Below are 23,794 nucleotides of genomic sequence, written 5' to 3' on the forward strand. Positions count from 1 at the left end.
TATGTTTCGTGCGCTTCGCTCAACTTAAGGTCAACATAGTCGGCATACTGAGCGTACTATTCGCAGCAACATTACTTATTTTTAAACCCAGCACTCATTGTTTGTTAATATTCGACCAAATAAACCACGTCCAGCACGCAGTGAAAAAAATATAGCAGCCGTAACTGAGAATGTACACGAAGACCGTGTAGAGTCGATTCGGCGCCGTTCGCAGCAACTCGGAATGACATATCGAACGACTTGACGCATTTTAGGTCGAGATCTTAAATTGAAAGAGTACAAAATACATCTTGTCCAAGGACATTACCAAGTGACATCAGTTAGCTCTATGTACTCTTGAAAAGTTTCAAGAAGATCCGACGTTTTCGATCCAAATTTTATTCAGCGATGATGTATGTAAGCAAGAAAAAATGCCGCTTTGGTACGAAGAGCAACTTGAAGGGATACAAAAGCTGCCATTTCATGCAGAAAAAATAATGGTTTGGTGTGGTTTGTGAACCGGTGGAATCATCGGTCCGTATTTCTTGAAAAATTATGGCAGTGAGAAGGTAAGCGGTAATGGCGACCGTTATCGCGCCGAGATAATCGACTGCCTGAAATTGAAGCTTGTGATATCGGCGACATTTCGTTTCCATAAGACGGATTCACTTCTTTTACATTGCATCAATCAAGGGATTTATTGAGAGAATACTTCGGATAATTTCACGTTTAGGGCCGGTCGATTTGCCACCAAGATCATGTCATCACACCATTAGACGTTTTCCTGTGAGGATATGTAAATTCTAAAGTGTATGCGGACTATCCCGCTTCGATTCTGGTCTTGGAGCAAAAACACGTGTCCATAATGGTATTTAGCATCAAAGAACACAAAAAAATATTTGAATGGAATGACCCGTATACTACATACAAATGTACGTAAGTATAACCAGCATATAGTCACTAAAATCGTCATCCGTTTTACGCACATATGTACATACTTATATGTATATATAATCAAGTTTACTGTTATATATAGACCAGAATATCCGTCATTTTCGACATACCCACATATACGCATGTCTGTCACGGCATGCCATTAGTTTGTTTCCACATCGTCAAGTGTGACTTAAAGTTTGCTCCATCAACAACAACAACCGACAAAAACACATCTGAAATTCTCGATAAATTCCACTTTTGTGGCGACAACAGCGAAAATACCATTTCCGGCAAATGCTCGCTTATTTTGCTTTACGCTTTGTGACGCCACTTTAGCCTCTGCCGCTATTCTTTCCAGTTGCTAAGCATTACTTTGTGCTTTTTTTTTGTCGAATTATCGCTAATTTTTTATGCTAAACAATTTGTTTGGCTTTCATAGCTTGGCAATAGATAAAATAATTGCTTTATTAGCAGCCACTTATGGTTTGGGTTGTCGTTTGAGTAAGCCAGCATATCTTTTGATTCATTTTATTGTATTTAGAGTAATATGTATTTGTTTACTTTTATTAAAGTTTGCCACAACGAAAACTTCCAAGAGGAAGATTCAATGTACAAGGTGCGTTCCAAAAAAAACAGGACTTAAAAAAAAAAACAGTACAAATGGTTTTTTCGGCAAAATCAATTTATTTTATTCAAAATTGTCTCCTTCTGCTTCAATACAGCTCTTTGCACGGTCCAAAAGCATGTCGAACGAGTATTTTAGCTCGTTGGCCGGTATGGCCGCCAGTATGCATAACGCATAACGCTTTCCTTTCATGGGCAATTGCATTTTTCCGAAAAGGAAGAAGTCGCACGGTGCCATATCAGGTGAATACGAGGAGTGGTTGATTGTTAAAATGTGATTTTAGGTCAAATAATCGCTCACAAGCGTCAATCGAATGATGGATTCTGAGCATTGTAACTTCTCTAATCAGATCTGCAGCTTGAATTATTTTCTTGAAGAAGTCTCACGATAGAGAGTCGCTTTGTCTGAGACCTCGTTTGTTATCGAACAGCTCAGAGAGGTCCTTCCCGATCGTGACGGTGCATTTGGTATTGCTCAACGTAAGTTTACACAGCCATATTAGTTTTGTGGGGATACCAAATTCAGACATAGCGGCATACAAGCAGCTCCTGTTGCTGTCGAAAGCAGCTTTGAAATCGACGGTGGTGGTGGATGTCGAGTCTCTTTCTTATCTCATTACTTTTACTAAATTTATTACTCTTCCACCTACTAGTTTTCAAAAGTTTGTTAGCTCATGCAACTCAGTGTACATTCCAATCTTCCCTGGTAAGCTGATAAGTATTAATAATGCCCTTGAAATGGGCCTCTTAATACTGGGCAATTGTAAGTACTTACCTGTCGTCTCACCTTCTCGCCAGTGGCACTTAAACTTATTTCGTAAAAAATCGTCTGCTTTTCTCACATTTTCATAAACTTGCTCTTTTTTCTTATATTTCTTGATTTTGTTTTGTTGTTGACGTGAATATTACATCATTGCTAAAAATATATGCACATTCGAACTTGTAAGCACTCATCGCTATGGGCATATGCTACAACAAAAATGATGCATTTAGACATGCGATGTAAGCGCACAACAACAATGCTAGATTTTACAACATTGATGATTTCCAAGAAAATGAAAAATCGCAAAAATAAAAACAAAGAAAATGGCAACATGTTATTTGCACACGCTCGCAATGCGCAAGATGCATATCTGCAAAAATAAACAAAAATGTTCGGGAGGAGAGGGGTGGTTGAGCGTCTATGTCAATAAATATGCTGAGTGCATTTGAAGAGCGCCTTTCACACGCAGATATTTTCATACTCAAGAGGTGGTATTGATGCAACATGATAGATTTTAACTAACAGTGGATAATTTCGGGGGGCAAATATTATGCAACAATCGTCCGACTAGTTTAAAAATATACTTGAATTTTTTCACAAAACTTTGAAGAAAGAAAAACACTATACTGTGATCATTCTTATAGAATTTATGGTCACAATGTTTGGTAGACTGGGGACTTTCGCGTTGTTCGTTTCGTTGGTAATAATTCCTCTTTTTTATAAATCGTTAATAATTGTCAGTGCCAATTTACGTATCTTAGATATATTGGCATTGTTTGTAATCTTCACCCTATTGTATTTTTCTATTCCGATGATGTTTATAGCCTAGAAAAGAATGTAGGAGATCTAGTGAACTATTTGTTCTTTGCACAGTTCTAGACAATGTCCAATAGATATTCATAATGTAAGGCTAAAAATCCAGTCGGATGCAAATTGTATTGAAGAAGGTGAGTTGGAAATAACCACAATCTTTCTCCTTCTTGTCCAACTTTTGCAAACTGAGGTTAAAACATCTCAGCCTTTGGCGAATCAGGAGCCGACATTAGCCGCCTCAAGAAATTCGTTATCGGCTCTAAGCGCTTCGGATGGAAAATTTAATTAACCTAAGCACTTGGTTTTGATCGGTCAGTTTGTATGGCAGCTTTATGCTAATTTGGCCCAAGATATATGGAGCAGCTTCTTGGGACTAAAAGGACGTGTGCAAAATTTCCGAACGATAGCGGACGAAGGAATAATTTTCCTCATTCATTCCATTCCACTCTCAGCTACTAAATCCACACCAACCATATTCTTTAACTGGGCGAAGGAGTAAAGACTAGCGTTAAAATTCCGACTGTCAATAACCCAAAGATTTTAGGTGTGACATTCGACAGTCTGTACTCCTTCACTGCTCACACGACCGCGATTATTGCCAAAGTACAGAGCTGACAGTACTTGAAGAAAAGACAAAGAAACGTTGTTGGCAACATACGAGGCAATCGGCCGGCCGGTCCTTAACTACGACGCACCAATATGATCGCCTGGATACAGTAAAACGCAGACGAGGAAGCTACAGACATATCAGATCACTGCACTCCGGACTATAACAGGAGCCACTTGACGTCTCCCATTGAAGAGCAGACTTCGGACGCAACAAACTTCGGACATGCATTGACCGCCATCCACAGTGGAGCCATTAAAACTTTAGACTACTTCTCAGTGAAGGCCGTACTTGGGAGTCAAACCACCACCCATTGCAGACGAAAAGCTCGAATTGCCGCGAGAATCGAGAGTGACACTTGCGCAGCTTCGTTCTGAATACTATAGCAGGTTAAACTGCTACTTAGCCAGAATCGACACGGACATATCAAACATAGCCCCCTCATGACACTAACCACCTCTTTGCATGCCCTGCTAACCCTACACATATGACACCCCTGTCCCTATGGTCCGACGCCGTCGAAACAGCGCATTTTCTGGACCTATCGTTTCTATGCCAGTAAAGAAGAAGAAGAAGAGTAGAATACAAATCGAGTAGTTGAATAAATTTTTTGATTCTACAACAGAATACTTCAAAACCGCTTTATTTTACGACGTAAAAATTAATTCAAAATATTTTTCTTTCCCTTTCAGATTTTTTTTTGTGAATATATATAAGTGAAAATCGAAAATCTCATACTGGAACTAGAGTGATTTGGTTATTTATCAAAGGGTATGCACTGCATTTTTAAATTATATATAGGTATTACATATAATTGCTATATTTTTGGGTTTTCATTTTCAGTCTCATAACTTTAGGTCTAATAATAAAGTAGTAAAATTTCAATATGAACTTTCTAAGCGCAAACTAATCTAATTCGTACGAGTATTAGTTTATTCTCCTTCAATCACACTTCAAAATATTCCAGTTTTAAAGTAGAATTTTCGGCCTAGTTCGAGACCAGTCAGAAAGCGCATGTTTTAATCTGACTATGGCTATGTCAAATTCGCACTTTACGATGTCTTCAAGAGAATATTGATATTATCATTGATAGTCTTTTAAATTGATTCGACGCCGTCATTCGCTTACTGCCTTGCAGCTTGACTAAGCATGTCTTTTAATTGCAAGAACCTTGAAGGTTATAAAAACTAAATTAATCAAATTTGATTTATACATACATACATATGTACATGTATTCGTATGTATGTAGGTATAGTATTTGCGATTTAAGAGCGCTGAAGTTTTTATATGAAAGCTTCTAGTTCCCACATAAATATAATGTATTTAAGATATGCTAGTTTTAGATAAATATAGTAGTCTGGCGCTGATTAGATTAAATTAATTTTTTAATTAATTTTTTCCTGTTATGGAAATTACGTTGTTTCGAGCAATCATATGGTTAAAGTAAAAAATGGAAGAAACAATTATAATTTCTTTGAGAAATTACACGGGAGGTTTTAAACGTTTCACTTCAAAAATCATTTTCCGTTACATATTTTTTCATTGTTCAAGCGATAAAATGAGCTCTGTTTCTCAAATTACTCGAGAAAGTGTTTTGGCGAACTTACAATATTTTTTTCTAAGACGATTTCTAGATCTAATGGCAAGGAAATTACTTTGAAAATAATTTCCTATTTCAAAGCTTCAGTTCACTTTCTCCATTATTGTAGAATATAATGTCTTCTGTTGTTGATGCGTTGCGGGAAAAAATATTTCTCAAAAAATTTTCAGGTACGTTGCCTATTTGCTAACCATTGATCGGTTATAAGTCCTGATCTGTTGTGGTTACTAGGCTATTACTTACTCAAGAGGCGGATCCAGAAATAGTTTTTTGGGGGGGAATGTTTATTTACCTGAAACATCAAGATTATTATAGTAGTCTTTATACAGTTTAATATCATGGTGGAAAAATTTCAAATCGACCTTCTAATATCAAATTTAAAAGCCTTTGAGTCTATCTATCAAGTAGTCAATAAGATTTTCCATTTCTTCAGAGGAATTTACACTGAGACCCTGTAGTATTCTTCGCAAGAAATTTTCGCGTTTTGTTTGTCGGCCACAGAGCCTTGGTTTTTCTTCGTCAATTTTCAGTTCTGCCACCATCGTTTTCGTGTAAATGGATCGAAAGTGTTCCTCGGCTTTTTGTCTTCGATTTCGGAACGTTAGAAGCAGCGTATATACGTACGCTAAAGGTTCCATTTTGATCCATTGTTGGAAGATCTTTGTGCTTATAATTATCATGATATATTACTTGGTCTACTTTGATGAATCTACATATATATGTATATAGTATTTAATAACAGTTTTATTTTTTGAATATCCATTATATAGTAGGTTAGGTATCTGAAGGTACCCAAAGTCCTTTGTCTACTTTGTGAAAGAGTCGAGAAAATTATGATTTTATTTCTTAACTTGTACGAGTACAGAGCGCTACAATGCTTGGTGAAAGAGAGATCAACATCAATATTAAGTAAATGATCAGCGTGACGAGCTGAGACGATTTAACCGTCTCCGTTTGTTTGCCAGTTCATATATGTATACGCGAACCTGTCCCTCAGTTTCTGAGGTATCGTTATGAAATTTTTCGGACGTCAAGTTCTGTTAGGGAGAACTTGTTAATTTGACAAGGTACCTTCACTCAATTTTACATATATTATTACCCAAAGTAGCACTACTATATCCGAACATATTGTTCAGATCGGATCACCCTAGTTAATAGTTGCTATACAAATTGACCGATCAAGATCAGAATAAATATATTTTTATAGTTGGTTGTTGATCTTCGTCGTTTTCCGTAAAATTTAATATATTCTTCCAGCAACTCGCAAGAGTTTCTTCACTGACAGGACTCCAAGCACCTTCCAAAACATTTATTACAGTTTTTAATGTTAGCCTCTTCATTGACTGGAACAAATCAGATATCGTCGCTGTTATTAAAGCTAAAAGACAGTTTCTGTAGAGCAGATTGGTGCCTTTTAATGCATTCTGATGCATCGGTTGAATGAGGGAAGTAACGTTCGGTGGCATAAGCACTGCGCAATTTTTGTAGGTGGAGCGTTGTCTATTAGTAGAAAAAACATTTAATTGACAATTTTCTCTCCTTTAAAAATGATTTACACATTAATTTTTAGAAAAACTTTGACAAAATTCGAGAAGAACTTGTCGACGTCATCCATTATTTGCTTTTCCAATTGCCAAGATTTAGAGCTTATGAGTTCCAGTGGCGTTTGAGCAACACACAAACGTGATCCCCTGCTTCTCCGACTGAGGCTCTTTTTTTCGAACTGGAGACATAGGTTTTTTCTGGCAGAAGTTTAAAGAATAAACCAAACTCGTCAGCACTATATAGCTGATCCCTGACTAAGTCCAATTCGGTCAATTTATCCCTAAGTTTTTTTATAAAAGAGTTAACTTGCTGAGGCTGTATGCCTTATCCTTTCTTGAAATTTTGAAGCCATCCATCGCTAGCGTAAAAATCAGCTTCGTATTCCTTTAATTTTGAATGCAGATTTTTGGATTTCGCATACGGATAAATCAACGATAAAGAGCATTCTCCATTTTGAACCCAAAAAAATGTGTTGTTTACGCATTTTGAAATCCCTTGTCTTTTTACTTTAATGCAAATCGTGAATTAAGCAACATTTTATTATATCCTGAACAGGGTATATTAAGTGTGTCACGAAGTTTGAAACACCCAGAAGGAAGCGTCGGAGACTCTATAAAGTACATATATACATATGTATATATAAATGATCAGTATGTTGTGCTGAATAGATTTAGCCTTGGCCGTTTGTCTGTATATATACGAACTAGTCCCTCAGTTTTTAAGACATCGTTTTGAAATTTTGCAAATGTCATTTTCTCTTCAAGAAGTTGCTCATTTGTCGGAACTGCCAGTATCGGACCACTATAACATATAGCTGCCATACAAACTGAACGGTCGGAATCAAGTTCTTGTATGGAAAACTTTCACATTTGTCAATGTATCTTCACAAAAGTTGGCGCATGTTATTTTCAAAGATAGTAATGTAATAAACGAAGAAATTGTTCAAATCGGCTTACTATAGCATATAGCTGCCATACAAACGGAACGATCGGAAAAAAGTTCTTGTATGCAAAACTTTTGCATTTGACAAGATATAATCACGAAATTTGGTATAGATTATTTTCTAAAGCAACAATGTAATCTCCGAAAAATTGTTCAGATCGGTTATTTATAGCATATAGCTGCCATACAAACTGAATGATCGGAATCAAATACTTGCAAATTTGGTATTAGTTATTCTTTATAGAAATAATGTAATATCGAAAGAAATTGTTCAGAACGGCTGACTATAGCATATAGCTGCCATACAAACCGAACGATCGGAATCAAGGGCTTAAATGGAAAACTTTCGCTTTTGACGTGGTATCTTCGCGTAATTTGAAATGGATTACTGCTTAAGATAATAATATAATCTGCGAAAAAATTGTTCAGATCGGATTACTATAGCATATAGCTTCCATACAAACTGGAAACATAGTTACTAAAAGAAATGCACCTGTGAAGGGTATATTAGCTTCGGTGCAGCCGAAGTTAACGTTTTTTCTTGTTTTTTCCATTAAAACCTTACCCTCGACCCTTTTTGTAAATTACCGAGAATTTCAGATTTGTCTTTTAACGTCGAGAACACAGCTTTTTTAGAACTTATTTTTATACACTAAATCTAATACATATTAGACGCTTCATGAAAAAATAAAACAAAAAAAATTTGAGATCGATGCAAAATACCTGTAATTTCAAACATTGAAACGTTTTTGTTCATGATTTAGAGCTTACTTGCTTTGTTCAAGTTTTAGCATGGTCAATACACAAAAAATCGTGTTCACGTTTTAGAGTTTTATGCTGTTCTGCGTATTTTATTGCATTAAGCTCTACTTATGACCATTTACTGGTTTTCAAAAATAAAAAAGGAAACAAAATAAACACATATCGATTGTTTGTTTTTACTCTTCTTTGCAATAATATGAAAAAAAAGCTTTTTAAATTGGCATTTGGATCATCTTTTATGATTGCTTAGAGATTTCATGAGCTCAAGGCATGTTTGTGGTGTATAACTGCAGATGCTACAAGAATTCGATTCTAATTTGTTTAAATGTATGTATGTCTGTATAATCATCTAAGTAGACACATGTTTTACGTCATATTTCTCTTCTTTGCTTTCCGAGTGCCTCACACTGCCAGTATTATTGGCAATCATAGGCGAATTCCTCAGATCAGAATTTTGAGTGAATTTAATTTTAAATAAATTTAGATGTTAAATTTAAATGTTAAAAATTTTTATTTATTTATTTACATATTTACAATTTTCAATACTTAGGGTCGTTAGACTTTTACGAAGGAACATTAATTTTTATATTTTATGTATCTATGCAGCAAAAAACGCTTAGCGATCTATAACTACTAAATTCTAAGCGCCTAGAAGAACGAAAAATCTAAATTAAATGAAATGCGCTATTAAAAATGTAAAGAATTTTTGTTTTCTAATTCCATTATATGAGCATATGAATTGCTGAAAACGCTGATAAGCTCAACGGATTATTAGAGATACGAGTAGCCAAGCGATATTGAAACAATTTCTTATGTAGGCCATGAAAAAATACATACACATACTAACAACAACAACAAAACAGGGCGAAAAATATTCTATATGAACATTTGCTGCTTTTGTTGTTCTCCTGTACTCGTTGTTGTTTTATTTAATTTATATTTTCTAACTTCGCTGCTGGCACTCAAACAGATGCGCGTTCGTTCGTTCCTTCGTTAGACTTTTGTAGCTTTGCAGCGCTACTACGCAATCGTTTAGGCGCGCGCACAGATACACTTTTGTATCTTATGGAAAATATATGGAAAATACATGGATGTACACACACACATTTATTTAGGCGCACAAGTTTGTATGGCGCGTGTGGTTGCGCTGGAGCATTTCGCAGTGCGGTGAGGTGGTGGGTTGTGTAGGAATTCAACGCCAGAGAGCGCCATTCGCCGCGCAAGCGAGTGTATCTATGTGAGTGAGCGTGAATGGCAGTGTAGCTGTGTCTAATGGTGTGCGCTCTCCCCTTTTTCATGAATATATGTATATGTATATACATACATATATATGTATATATATATATTTAAATGCTGCTTAGGAGCCACCGCCAGTACAGAGCGTGTTGCTAACGCGCTACAGAAAAAAAACAAAAACTTGTCAGCGCGCTTATTTGCCTGTGGCTGCTAAAAGCTCCCTGTTTCGCTCTTGTGCATGTACATATGAATGTATATAAGTATGTATGTACTTATATCCGCATTTGTTGTATACGGTAAATAGGTCGACAGCGAGAGCAGCGTCGTCGTAACTGCAACAATAATAAAATACAAAGTACAAAGAATGTAGCCAAGATAACAAATAACGCGTCTGCAAACTATTGCTCATCCATATACATACATATGTATGTATGTGTGCGTAGTTATAGTGTAGGTATCTATGTATGTATACCTGCCAGCGCGCCACTTAACACGCTTCTGCTTCTAACGCTACAAAAATGAGGTGCGCCCAAAAAGCGCGCGTGTGTGCCTCTCTCGCTCTCTGCATACCGCAGTCGTACGAACTATTGGAATGCTGAAAGTTGGTAATAAACTATAAAAGTGTATGTATGTATGTGTGTATATGTGTGCGTGAGTGTGTGCGTGAGTGTGTGCGTGCATTCTTCTAAAAGTATCTCACGGTTGTTATTTTCTACAAAAGCTCATTTTAACAGCTTTTGGCGCTCTTCAAGTTTACGCGCTGCCACTGTGCGCTGTAGAATTACATATATAAAATCGTGAATTACTTAAAGTATACATATACATATATATGTACGTAGGTATGTACATACATATACATATATACATATGTATGCACATATACGTATATGTATGTGTGTATCTCAAAGCATACTCAGCAAAATTTCTGTGATTCTACTAAGGGGCTGAGCGGCAACGTGGGCAGCGACATAAAAATCAATAATTTTCTTAGCAGCTTTCAGGGGAAGTGCTAAATAGATTGTATTAAGTGCGGCATTATGTACATATGTGTGTATGTATATATATACTTGTACGCCTAATAATATGTTTTCTGTTATTATTACTCATAGAAAACTGCATGTTATAAATTCTTTATATCAAAAATATAGTAAATGTATATTTATTCGAATTTTGAGAAGTTAGTTATTGTATTTCCTATCCATACTTATTATACATACATATATGTATGTAATTATCAGATACAAATATTTATTAACTGTACACATACATACATAGTCATAAATATGTATGTATTATATATTCTCATTTTTATTTGCTCACTTCTATTGCTCACCTAAAAGCTAACTCTGAATCTTTAAAATGTGGAAAGTGCTTCTTTGCTTCTTTTGCCATCATTCAAATATGTATGTATAACTGTTCTTTCTCTCGCCTACCCTAAAATATTGCTTCATATGCTATTAGCTTTTGGTATAGTAGATATCAAGCTTTTTGAAAATCTCTCAGTACTTTACTATGCGGTGGTTGTAGATGTGCAACAGTGTTGCTATTTTTTGTAGCGAATTAATGCAATTTTTACCTTTAAATAATAGAAGTTTTTAATTTTATATCACTTTTGTTCCAGAGGTTAAAAAACACTATTCGAAAGCCCTTTATATACAGAGAAGGAATAAATAGTTAAATTGTGAAATTGGTTCGTCAAAAATTGCGGATATCAACAGTCAGTCAAAATCGAAATATAAACTGAACGGTGAAATACATGTGCTTGTATAAAAACCTTTTTTCAATGATGAAATATCTTTACGAAAATTTGAATAAATTATTGTCTAAGAGAACGGTACAATCTCCAATGAAATTGTTCAGATCGGATATAACATATGGCTGTCATACAAACTAATCAATCAAATCCAGCCTTTGGTATGGAACACTTTGTGTTTAAGGAGATATCTTCACGAAATTTGGCATAGTTCATTGTATCCCAGGTAACGATGCAATTTCCAAGAAAAATTTTTAAATCGGATCACTATAGCATATAGCTGTCTTGCAAACCGACCGATCAAAATCAAATTTTTTTTTTACCATTTTAGGCTATAAGTAGAGCAGTTGGGAAAGGTATTACAACTTCGGTGCAGTCGCCGATAATGTATCTTCTTGTTTTATTTTTCAAAATTTGGGACAGAATTTTTCAAAATTTCAAAAAAAAGGCTATATGTGTTCAACCCACTTACATAGCATAATTTTGGGCGGTAAACAATATCAAAAAGTTAAGCCTTCGCAGCCATAATTGCCTTGCTTTCTCGTTTTTCAAAGCTTATTTGACCAAATTAGTGCTTATAAAGCCCTAAATACTAATAAGAGTCCTCATAAAAGGTTTACCATGATCTCTATTCCAAACATTGTCAAATACATATTTGAGTGTTTAAGGATCAGACCAAGCTTGTACATTCGTAAAAATTGTTTTGGTTTTGTTTTTGCATATTTCGATAGCCTATACTATAGAAAAAAAGTAAGGAGGAGCTAAATTCGGGTTCAACCGAACACTTTATGCTGTTGCAACTTGCAAAAATCAAAGCCTGGAAAATACCTTTAGAAGTAAAACGTCATCCAGACCCAGCATTGATTATTGGGTATTATTCGATAAATAAACCACGACCAGTAGGCGGTGAAGAGATTCAAGTAGTACACGAAGACCGTGAAGCGTCGAATCGACGCTGTTTGCAGAAACTCGGACTGACGTGTGGAAAGATTTCGCACATTTTACATCGAAATCTTAGGTTGAAAGCTTACAAAATACAACTTATGCAAAAACCCAAGCGACATCGCTTCGCTCTATGGGCTCTTGAAATGTTCCAAGCAGATGCGACGTTTTCGAAACAAATTTTTTTCAGCGATGAGGCCCATTTTTGGCTTAATGGGTATGTAAACAAGCAAAACAGCCTCATTTGGAACGTATAGCAAACTGAAGAGATTCATAAAACGGTTCAGTGTGGTTTGTGGACCGGTGGAATCATCGGTCCACATTTCTTAAAAATAATGCCGATGAGAATGTAACCGTCAATGGCGACCGTTATCGCGGCATGATAACCGACTATTTGATGCCTGAAATTGAAGCGTCAATCATTTTATTTATTGAGAGGACACTTCGGTGAGCACATAATTCCACGTTTTGGGTCGGTCGATTGGCCACTAGGATCATGTGATATCCAACCGTTAGACTTTTCCCTGTGGGGATATGTACAGTCTAAAGTCTATGCGGACAATCCCGTTTCAATTCAGGTTTTGGAGCAAAACATCACGCATGTCATTCGCCAGTTACCAGTCGAAATGCTGGAACGAGTCATCAAAAATTCGACTCAATGGTTGGACCATCTAGAAAGAGATAATCTTTAAAAAATAAATACCAAAGATTGTTCTTTCCAATGATAATAAACATTACCAATTAAATTAAAGTTTCTGTGTTTTTTCTTTATAAAAGTAGAGAACATTGAATGAATCCCACTTTAAAATGGAATGGATGCCAATCCTGTGGATGACTGTTTTCACCATGAAGTATTCTTGCAAGTCGAAAGGGTATAAAATTTTCGGTTGCACCCGAACTTAGTGCTTTCTTATTTGTTAAACTTTAACAATGTGAGCCCTTTAAAAACAGTTATATTGACATTTTGGTACAAAATAACTACTATGTTCGAGAGTGTTTCAAGAGGCGTCAGTGATTCTCAGAGCTCATTCTATCTGACACAACTAAGACACTGAATTTCATATTAACTACATAAAGCTTGCAAGTACAGGACGTCGAAGGAATTGCGTTGAACATGGAAATATTTGTCTTTTTAACTATTCGACCAATTGAATGTTATGTTTTGTACCTTAACGTGTACTTGAAGCAATAAAAATATATTTCTTTGATAATTCTATGCAGTCCTAACCTTTCACATACCAAAGGCAAGAAGGTGCCTTCGAAAATTTGCTCCTAATTCTACACAAGTTATCAACACTGCTCATAGTTGTATATAACGAAGACCGCTCTCAGCTAATTGCTTACATATGTACATACTCTCTTTCTAAATTTGTGCCTCTAAAATTTTTTTTGTGCGCGCATAAGCTTTTCGCCTACTTCGCTACTGTATTTTAGTACATATGCTGCCACAGCCACAGACACATAGATACAAACTTAAATACATACATATAAACATAGCTTGAAAATATACATACATATGTACATGAGCGCTGGCAACAAAAGTTTCATTCCCATGTTGGCAGCATATTAAAACATTTTTGTGGCGCTGCTCTCCATGCCTGCCAGCACTAGTATGTACCTATGTCTATGTGTGCCTGCACGAAAGCTTTCAAAGCATACATTTTATGGACTAAAAACTTATATACTTATCTGCTTGTATCTAAATTGCTACATTTCATTAAAATGCGCACACAAGCCAAGTTATCGACTAAAGCAGCTTATTTGTACATATGTACATATATAAGAATAATGTGCATGTATGCGAGTGTGTGTGTGTCTAACGACTTACAAACATACATACATGGAAATGAATTTAAGCTTGTTCTGTTCGACACAAGCGCTGTCACCATGTGTTTGCCCATAATGTGAATGCGTGCGCGACACATACACAAGTATGTACATCTGTATGTATGGTTATTAATTTATTTATATGTATATGGTATATACATATATACTATATATAATATATATAATCTGCACTATATAATATATATTTATATATGCTATATTCATAAAAAAATGTGTTTCTCAACGCCTTTGTCAGCGTTGTTGCTTTTAAAGCTAGAAACTCCTCGCTTACATACAAGTATGTATATACTTTACTATTTGTGCTTGTGTGTGTGTTTTCATATCTCCAAGTTACTGCGATTGGTAGGGAAAGTGGGTCAATTGCACGTGTCGCTCATTTTTTTCAATCGGAAAAGCAAATGAAAAACGGAATTATTGTATATGTGTATGTACTTGTACATATTTATAAGTACAGCTGTATATATTTATTTATCTATGCATATGCAATAAGTAAGTATACCAGTGTGCTTGTTGCTAAATAAATTCTTTATTTCAATCTTCATTTTCATTTCGTTCGCTGATTGAGCTTTTGACGTTAATGTTGTTGTTGTTGGCAGCTAAAAAATTTTCTCTCAATTATTGAATATTTTTTGTAAAAGTACACACATTTTTATATAACGCGCGAAGCTGGCTTTAAATTATATGTATGTATGTATATGTACATATATCAGATTTACAAATAGAGTCAAACATACATACATACACAAGTACATATATACAAAAATACACAGTTATCTAATTTTGAAATTTGATAACTCTAGTTAGCAGCAAGCATATATTTATGTTTTATATAAGTACTTACATTAGTACATACATATGTATGTACATATATAACCTCTAAATGTTAGTTAAAATGCAAAACAACGTATTATCAAAAAAAAACTGAGTTTCTTATTGCTTACGATTCACTGTAATATATTAGCTATATGTTTGTATGTACATAAGTATGTATCTAACATAAAATTTTCGGCTTCCGTTGACAGCTATAACCAATATGTAACCATTTTATAACCAAAACTTAATTCTTTTCAAAATTAGTGGCTTCTATTATTTTGTGTTTTCTACGTCTGTAAACTTAATAAAAGTGATGTTGTTTTAGGTGACGATATATACAGTCTTACATATATACATACATATGCCTATTATATATTTTCATATAGTATTTATGGCATAAACCGCTCCCTTTTTTCTCAGTCGTTCATTTACGCTCCCAATTTCAGATTTTTTCCAGTTTTTGCTTCACACAAACATACACACGTGTATGTAGTTACATAAATATGTACATAGAAAAATATTTTTCTTCCAATTTAGTTTTCTTGATTGCGCCGTTTCTATGCCACAAGTAAATTACCAAAATAATAGTGTTCGTATCTTAGCTGTCAATACATATATGTATATGTACCTATGTAGTTGTGTGCTTTATATAAATATATAACTTATATATAACTTGTGTGTATGTGTGTCTTATCTCGACCGCAGTGCTTGTAATTTTAGGTTAATATTGATTTTTTTGCTTGTTCGCCTCCAAACCTCTATAAAATGCAGCAATTTCGCTATGCGTACACACTCACATACATACATACATACATATAGACACTCTCTGTCATATACATACATTTAATGCGTATACTTTTGTGTCGATTTTAGGTGCAAATAGCTGTTACATTCTTGATACTCACTTTTTGCATACAAATTTATCAATATATGTATACTAATACATGTACATACATATGTGTGTTCGCATGTGTGATTTTCGGCAATTTGTGGCAATTTTTCGTACAGCATATTTCCAAACAAATGTGCCTCGGTTCGCAATCAATCAATTTTAACGGCCACAATTTATATAACTGTAATATAAGAGTGCTTTCTTGCATTAATGGTTTTACAGTTTTTGTTTTACCTCAAATTTGAACACTAGTTTACAAGGTCCTAATTGTATTGTTCTCTCAATAAATCCATTGATTGATGAGATGTGTGGAAAGTGGCGCCGTTTTGTTAAAACCAAATGTCGCCAAGATCACAACCTTCAATTTCAGGCATCAAATAGTCGGTTATCATGGCGCTAAAACGGTCGCCATTGAAGGTTACGGTCTTACCGGCATCATTTTTGAAGAAGTGTGGACCGATGATACCACCGACCAACAAATGGCAACTCTTCAGGTTTGTCTTCGCCCCAAATGCGGCAATTTTACTTGCTTCGCCTGGGAATGTCGAGCGGCTGCCGTTCTTGCACAAGCTATATTTTATACGCTTCCAATTTAAGATCGCAATGCATGTAAAATGCACCAAGTCGTTCCATAAGTCATTCTGAAATGCTGCGAGCTGCGCCGAATCCACTCTGCACCGTCTTCGTGTACACTCTCAAACTACGTCTGCTATATTTTGTTCACTGCGTGCTGGACGTGATCTATTCGGTCGAATAGTATTCTCTAATGAATGCTGGATCACAAGATGGGTGATGCTGTTGCGAATAGTACGCTCAGTACTATTCATTCTTTACAGAAGGTAAATTTTCTAATAAAGTTGAACGATTTGTAACCGTTGTTCAGGCAGTCAAACAATACTGAAGAAAAATAACATGACCTGTCAAAAAAAGTCTATAGAAAAAAGTGTGGATGAATTAACTTCATAATAACAGTTACATTTTTATCTAAATTTATATATTTGCTTTTAACTTAAGATCAGGGCCGACTTATTATCGTCATATAAAATATTTCTTAATTTTAAGTCGGGAAAATGAAAGGGGTCGAGACTTTACCGTTAGAATTAATGATCGTTTATTATACCCTGAACAGGGTATATTAAGTTTGTCACGAAGTTTGTAACACCCAGAAGGAAGCGTCGGAGACCCTATAAAGTATATATATAAATGATCAGTATGTTGAGCTGAGTCGATTTAGCCATGTCCGTCTGTCTGTCTGTCCGTCTGTCCGTCTGTCCGTCTGTCTGTATATATACAAACCAGTCCCTCAGTTTTTAAGATATCCTTTTGAAATTTTGCAAACATCATTTTCTCTTCAAGAAGCTGCTCATTTGTCGGAACTGCCGATATCGGACCACTATAACATATAGCTGCAATATAAACTGAACGATCGGAATCAAGTTCTTGTATGGAAAATAATCACATTTGACAATGTATCTTCACCAAATTTGGTACAGATTATTTTCTAAGGTAACAATGTAATCTCCGAAGAAATTGGTCAGATAGGTTAACTATAGCATATAGCTACCATACAAACTGAACGATCGGAATCAAGTTCTTGTATGGAAAACTTTCACATTTGATAATGTATCTTCACCAAATTTGGCATAGATTATTTTCCATAGAAACAATGTAATCTCCGAAGAAATTGGTCAGATCGGTTAACTATAGCATATAGCTACCATACAAACTGAACGATCGGAATCAAGTTTTTGTATGGAAAACTTTCACATTTGACAATGTATCTTCACCAAATTTGGTATAGATTATTACCGAAGGAAACAATGAAACCTCCGAAGAAATTGGTCAGATCGGTTAACTATAGCATATAGCTACCATACAAACTGAACGATCGGAATCAAGTTCTTGTATGGAAAACTTTTGGAAAACTTTCACATTTGATAATGTATCTTCACCAAATTTGGCATAGATTATTTTCCATAGAAACAATGTAATCTCCGAAGAAATTGGTCAGATCGGTTAACTATAGCATATAGCTACCATACAAACTGAACGATCGGAATCAAGTTCTTGTATGGAAAACTTTCAAATTTGACAATGTATCTTCACCAAATTTGGTATAGATTATCTTCTAAGGCAACAATGTAATCTCCGAAGAAATTGGTCAGACCGGTTAACTATAGCATATAGCTACCATACAAACTGAACGATCGGAATCAAGTTCTTGTATGGAAAACTTTTGCATTTGACAAGATATATTTACGAAATTTGGTATAAATTATTTTCTAAGGCACCAATGTAATCTGTGAAGGGTATATTAGCTTCGGTGCAGCCGAAGTTAACATTTTTCTTGTTTTTGATTCATGTTGTCATATTATTGATAAATACAATGTTTAAAATATTCAAGAGAATGAGGTTTTTACTTTTTAAAAAGATAAAAGTTATATAAGAGGAATACAACACAAAGTTACGGTCACTTTTATCTCGATAGAGCAATTCTTCAGCTTCTATAGAATATTCGTTACTCACAGTAGTTTTTTGAACTAGAAGGGGCTGTCATGGCAGATATCAACACTCATAGAGGAATATACTCTGATTTTCGGCACGGAGGCGTTATTGGTGCTTAAGGGTTGACTTGAAAGTACGTAAAGTCTTATCGTTTTTTCTACAAAAGGAAAGCCACTATTATTCAATTCCATTTTCAAAGAGGCAATACCTTTATCGGTGTTGATCTTTTCACAACTGTTAGTTGAATTATACACAGTTTTACTCCAGAAGAACGTTTGCAGATCGGAAATTTATTTCCAAATAATGGTTCGCTACCGACATAATCGCCCAGCAGAGTCGGTATTCCGAGCAATTATGGATCGGTTTCCCAAAATATTCAAATTTCAAATATTTTGGGTAAGAAATGCGTTCTTGCTCGACTCGTCCCCATAAAGTTGAATTTTTTTTCAAAAAGAGTACCATAATAGGTCGTTATGTGTTTCATCGTGCGAGATCCGACCCCACATCCACCCCTCCCATGAAGAGCATTATAACTGCTGATGAAACATGGGTTTATGAGTTTGACATGGAAAGTCAACACTCATCGAAATAGAGGGAAAAAACGAGCCGAAACCAAAAAAAACCGTGCCAAAGCCGATCAAAAACTAAGGTGACGCTCATTGTTTTTTTTTCGATATTCGTGGTTTAGTTGCCTCACGAATACATATATTCCGGAGGGATAGATGGTCGATAAGGATTTCTGTTTGAGGCGGCCGGAATTGTGGAAGAATTACAAAGTATTTCTTTCTAATATAGACATATTTCATTAAGTCTAGATCATGGTTTCCTTTATAAAATAAACCACCCTATTAGCTCTTAAATTTAGTTTCAGCAAAAATGTCGAAAAACCAACCGAAAACTTTTGCAAAAACTTCGGCATGTGCCTTTTATCGCTTGCACGCAAACATATCTGTCCGATAAGATAAAAGTTATCAGCGATGCGTGAACGCACAAAAATAACTGTATTAAAAAGGCAAAAAATTAAAAAAACGAATGTTATTGAAATGGGGACGATAAAAGTTTACCAGCCGGAAAGAAAAACAAAATAATATGTTAAATTTGTAAGAGCAGTAGAAAAAGTATGTAAAATATGTTGAATCGAAATGAGCATACGAATAATGTACAAAAAAACAAAAACAACAAAACATTAAGTTCGGCACTAAAGATATAATACCCTTCCCAGGTGCAGTTTTTATTGCATAAATGGGTATAGAAAGATCTTTTTTTTAGTTTGATCGGCCAATTGGCTTAGCAGCTAAATGCTATAGTAGTCCATTCTGAACAATTTATTCGGATATTGTAGCATTCAACAATAATAAATGACAAATTTCGATACCTAGTCAAATAAAAAAGTATTCCATGACAGCTATACGCTATAGTTGTTTTGGTTAGAAAAACCATGTCAGATCGAAATCTGAAATCAGACGCTGAACTCAATTTGCAAACCATACTGCTGCAATTTCACGTTCGATATTCTTACGAAGTTCGTCAATCGTCGCTGGCTTGTTGGCATAGACCAAAGACTTGACGTAGCCCTACGGAAAATAGTCTAACGGCGTCAAATCGCACGACCGAGACGGCCAATTGCCTGGGCCATTTCGTGAGATAAGATGTTCACCAAACTTGGTTTTCAATCATGGAAGAAGTATGGCCCAATGACAACGCCAGACCATAAACCGCAGCGTAATTTTTTCGGAATGCAATGGTGACTCATGGAGTACGTGTGGATTGCTGCCTGACTAATAATGCAAATTTTGCTTATTGACGAAACCATTCAGTCAAAAAGTTGCTGAAGTTGATTTTTCGATGAAAATCCTGATAATTTTCAGGTAGATGCTCAGTCCAATTTACGAACATACGACGATTCTGATGGTCAAGCGGCGGATGTAGGTCAAGATATTTTTGCAAAATTCGCCACAACGACGTGGCAGAGATGTGGAACGCTTCAGAAAGATGAGTGACCGATTTGGGTCTTCCTCAATTGATGCGCTAGCGGCAGCTATATTCTCGACACTGCGAGCACTTCTTTGTCTCCGTGGCACGAGAACCTTTTTTTACTGTGCCTGCGGATTAATATTTTTCCACTAGACGCTCAATTGTGGATCTGACGGGACTAATATGACGACCATAAATTGAACGTAGCGTTCTTCGCTCGTTGAGGCCATTGACTCCGAATTTCGGTAGAAATTTTTAATAATTTCGACTGGTTGCAGGATCGTACCATGATGAAACGGCAAATCTTACTGAAGAGAAATATCAAAAGAGATCGGTCACCTTTTGTAGCGTTCCTATTGAAAACCCCGTTATTTTCTTTTCTTCGAATGCGACCTTTTTCGCAGAATTCGTACTTTTAAATATAGTTCAAAATATAGACGCCATAACCTTGCCAGCCGACTGTTGCGTTGTTTTCTGTAACAACCTCTTTTGGGCGTCCACTACGTTCGCTGCCTTCGGTGCTCATTGCACCACGTTTAAACTTACCATAGCAATCCTGGAATGTTGATTTTCCAGGGACGGTATCGGGAAACTCGTCATCAAGTCAAGTTTTGTGCTTCAACTCTATTTTTTGCCCTTCACAAAGGAATATTTTAACAACACCCGAAATTTATCCATTTTTTTTACAGCAACAAAAGTTGCTTCACTCAAAATGATATAATTACCAAACTAATAATGCGACAGCTGCCAATTTATACACACGTCTTTTGAAAGTTAGGGCTAACTACAAATCTTATGAATTTAATTCGAGTAGCGTCATCTATGTGTCAGGTTGGAGACTTTTTAATTGACCTTCTATATATCCGTACGGTGTCTTTAACAATTCCTGCTGATGCTATAAAACTCGCAGGAAACTTAAAATACCTTTTTCGGGATGTAATATATGTTACAGGTTTTTTTAGACTGCTTGGGCAATGCGTGAAACGAAAACGCCATTATGGGCGCTTCTAATATTTTTCATCGGTTTTTAGTAATATTTCTTAATATTTGTGCATCGCCTACAATAAAGCATTTGTTTTTGATGTTGTTTTTCGGGTTCGGTTTAGTTCGTGAACCCACAAATCCATACACATTTTATGAAACCTTTCCTGGCGTTGAAAGTCATTTATTATGCGCAAACATAACGGAGTAAAGCTGTGAATGCAGGCTTGTTTAGGTAGCCACCCGCTTGTCGAGAGTTGTCTGGGTGTTTGTAGGGTTATACTAGAAGAAAAATACAAAAACACAAAAGAAGCTAAATTTTTTAAGGCTGCCACACATTTTTTGTAAAAATAAAAAACTACAACAACAGCAAAAATAATAACTAAATTCAGTGAAACCAGCAAAAAGCAATCAGAGTTTACCAGAGTATGTATTTATGTAAGGATTTATGTCTGCATATGATTTTAAGGACGAAAGCCCAAAAATATCACATATCAAGTTAATCAATGCTGCCGTATACGAATTTATGACCAAATCGGAAATTTCCGAAATTTATATGTCGTAACACCCGCTTGTATGTGTGTGTGTGATACTGAAAAAGTAGGTTTCCAAATACACAGCATGTAAAACAGACAGTAAATACGATGATTAAACCGATATACGAATATCAACGACCAGCCGTGGAAAGCACACGAGGCTGCGACACGAAGTGGCAGACACGGCAGATTGTCTCCAAAAGAGAATACACAATTTATTTTGCTATTTTAAGTAAAAGGAAGTAAGCTGAAGCACAGCAGATACACACCGAAAGGCGGACATGAGCGCCACAAAGTTAAGGAATGTTTCCGCAAAGCTTTGCAAATGGCTGCAAAGCTACAAAGCCACAGTGCAGTAATTGAGAGAGAGAGAGAGAGACCAGGAAATCGACAGCTGCGCAACAATGTATGAGCACTTGCAAGCGAGTGTGTATGTATTGGGTGCGAAAAGTGGGTCAATCGATCCGAGTTGTTGTGTTTCTATGGTTGGATTTTTGTTACCTACTTCAAGGCGGTAAGCACTAAGGAAGCAGGCAACCTCTTTATATAAGAGAGTGAAACAATTTGTGCCGCAAAGCGCCACCCTCCACTGCAATCAAGGCAGAGACAGGCTAATGAAACAAGTGCCCCTATGTGTGTGTGTGTTTGTATGAGAGTTCGGCTGGTATGAGCTTTGCAGCGCCAACACCCTTACCGAAAGTGTGTCGCAGGCAGCAGCGGCACTTTGCAGAGAAAGCTTTAGAGGCAACTTTATGTAGCATAATTAACTGCAGAGGATGGCTGCAACAACAATAGGAAGTAATGGAACAACAACAATAAAATACAACAACAAAAATAACAACAATCAACTATAACAACAACAAGGACAAAAATAAATTAGAAATGACTATAAAACACAGCAAAATCAATAAAAATACGGCAACAATAAACAAGGATACTAAATAGAACAACAACAATAATAAAAAAGCGACAACAACAAATACAAAAATTGCAGCGAAAGAAGCAAAATAATAATAATAAAAACAAAAGAAAAAAGATTCAATGAAAATATAACAACAACAAGAGCAACAATAAAAATTGCAACAACAACAACAAACTTTTTTAAAAAATGTTAGAAAAACAAAAACCAAATAAATTTTTCCAAAATCGCTCAACGTTATACATAAAATTTGTCAGTGGAGCTTTCGTTGCCTTTAAAGCTTTCACTCGCACACCAGTATGAGTACTCCTATGTACATACATAAGACAATTTTAAATGTGCGCTCACTAACTCATGCACTCATACATAAATATGCATATATGTATACTGAGTATATATATGTATGTAAGTACATAAAAATATTAGTATATATGTACCATGTAACACATAAGTACCAGTACATATTTTATATACTTGTACACACCTAAAATTTTATTGGGGTTACTTTAGGATCAGTTAGGAGTGTTTCCCTTCTGCAATTCCCCACTCGCTCCCCACATCCACAATACATTTACTCATCCTCCCGCAGACTTTTTCACACACACACACCATAACCTTACTTGCTGAAAATTCGTCCTGCAATCACTGTTGCAAATCGCTGAAGGAGTTGTTCTGGCAACAACAGCAATAGGGCAGCAGGTCATCATCGCAGGCGAAACATTGTGCCACTGGGCTCCAATGTCGAGTTTCTCATAGCTTTTTCCGCTTCCTCGTGCTGACTACATTATGTTGCGACTCTTTTTATTGTAGTAGTCATTGTGACG

General features: G+C 35.8%; 1 protein-coding gene and 1 long non-coding RNA gene across 3 annotated transcripts in view; one reads left to right on the plus strand and one right to left on the minus strand.

Annotated features, from left to right (window-relative positions):
* The window catches only part of LOC126754571 (craniofacial development protein 2-like), a 484,843-nt gene that overhangs the window by 382,069 nt on the left and 78,980 nt on the right, over positions 1-23,794 (plus strand). The window lies entirely within an intron of this gene.
* Positions 14,762-22,282, minus strand: LOC126754685 (uncharacterized). Of its 2 annotated transcripts, none has more exons than XR_007666357.1 (3): positions 21,938-22,282; positions 21,081-21,797; positions 14,762-16,972 (listed from the first exon to the last, which is right to left on the minus strand). It is a non-coding gene; the product is annotated as an uncharacterized LOC126754685 (long non-coding RNA). The 2 variants fall into 2 exon arrangements; XR_007666356.1 differs by having other exon boundaries at positions 21,260-21,797; positions 21,938-22,278.

This window comes from Bactrocera neohumeralis, chromosome 4 (assembly GCF_024586455.1).
Source record: "Bactrocera neohumeralis isolate Rockhampton chromosome 4, APGP_CSIRO_Bneo_wtdbg2-racon-allhic-juicebox.fasta_v2, whole genome shotgun sequence".
NCBI classification, from domain to species: Eukaryota; Metazoa; Arthropoda; class Insecta; order Diptera; family Tephritidae; genus Bactrocera; species Bactrocera neohumeralis.